Source organism: Etheostoma spectabile, chromosome 14 (genome assembly GCF_008692095.1).
Source record: "Etheostoma spectabile isolate EspeVRDwgs_2016 chromosome 14, UIUC_Espe_1.0, whole genome shotgun sequence".
In the NCBI taxonomy this organism is placed as follows: domain Eukaryota; kingdom Metazoa; phylum Chordata; class Actinopteri; order Perciformes; family Percidae; genus Etheostoma; species Etheostoma spectabile.
This window is the reverse complement of record NC_045746.1, coordinates 22,095,267-22,096,715: the sequence shown is the minus strand read 5'-3', so window position 1 is coordinate 22,096,715 and position 1,449 is coordinate 22,095,267.

The window sequence follows — 1,449 nt, the reverse complement described above, 5'->3', positions numbered from 1 at the left end:
ATATCAATGGGAAGTTGCAGAAACGGTGAAACTGTAAGCCCCTTAGTTCCCTTAGCAGCCATCTCTCTTCTAAACATCTCATTGGTTCGTAGGGTGTGTTGAACCTCAGGGTATGTTACACGGCCATCCACCCATTGCCCTTTCTGTGTACATTTGTCACATCCATTGTATCCCGTGCACAGTTTGATTACCTTGACCATTGCCTTGGCTGGAGCATCACACACAACACAACGCATCAAAACCTTCTTTCCTTGAATTCCATTTTCAAGTACATCCTGCACTTCTGCAACCACAACATTGAGAAAATCCAAATGCTTAGGTTTTGAAGGATCAGAAGTTAAAGTTACAGGAAAAACACGAGTTGGATTCAGATGGATGGCACACCAGATGGGCCACAGACTGATCTGGCTGCTTTTGAATAGCGGAAGTCCGTCAATGTTGAGAGACAACTCCAGTGTGTTTATTTTTTTCAAAGTCTCCCCTGGGTACTGCTTGAGTTGTCCTTCAAGAGTTCTCCTTAAACCAAAGTGGACATACTCCATTCCGGAGACTGTTGTTGACCTGATATCTCTTGGGGTTGATAGAAGGGTTCTGGCTGTTAAAAGTAACTCTGGATGCCCATTGGCTTTTATAGAGACTTTCTAATGGGGAGACAGCATTATAAATGAATTACAATAACAGGTTTATCTTATTTGTAACAAGAATGCAAGCAGGTTAACATGATGACACAAAACATACAGTGCTGGCAAAGCATGGAACTTTTTGGTTGTGGTGATTAGCCTGACGTTGGTTCAATGTCTGAACCATTGACCGTTGATGCTCTGTTGATACCTTTGACTGTAACGTTACCTATGGTTACCAACTGCTATAATCGAATCAGAATCGCAATTTGAAGACACAAGGCTTGACAGAGCATTAAACTTTGCTCAAAGTCTCACCAGGGTAGAAGATGGATGGACAGGTGAAACTCAAAAAATTAGCATATGGTGCAAACGTTCATTAATTTCAGTAATTCAACTTAAAAGGTAAAACTAATATATTACATAGACTCATTACATGCAAAGTGAGATATTTAAAGCCTTTGTTTGATGTAATTTTTATGATTATGGCGTACAGCTTATGAAACCCCCAAATTCAAATTCTCAGAAAACTAGCATATTACATGTAATCAATAAAAAAAGGATTTTAAATACAGAGATGTCAGCCCTCTGAAAAGTATAATCATGCATATGTACTCAGTACTTTGTTTGGGCCCCTTGCATGAATTACTGCCTCAATGCGGCGTGGCATGGATGCTATCAGCCTGTGGCACTGCTGAGGTGTTATGGAAGACCAGGATGCTACAATAGCGGCCTTTAGCGCTTCTGCATTGTTCGGTCTCATGTCTTTCATCTTTCTCTTGGCAATGCCCCATGGGGTTCAGGTCAGGAGAGTTTGCGGGCCAATCAA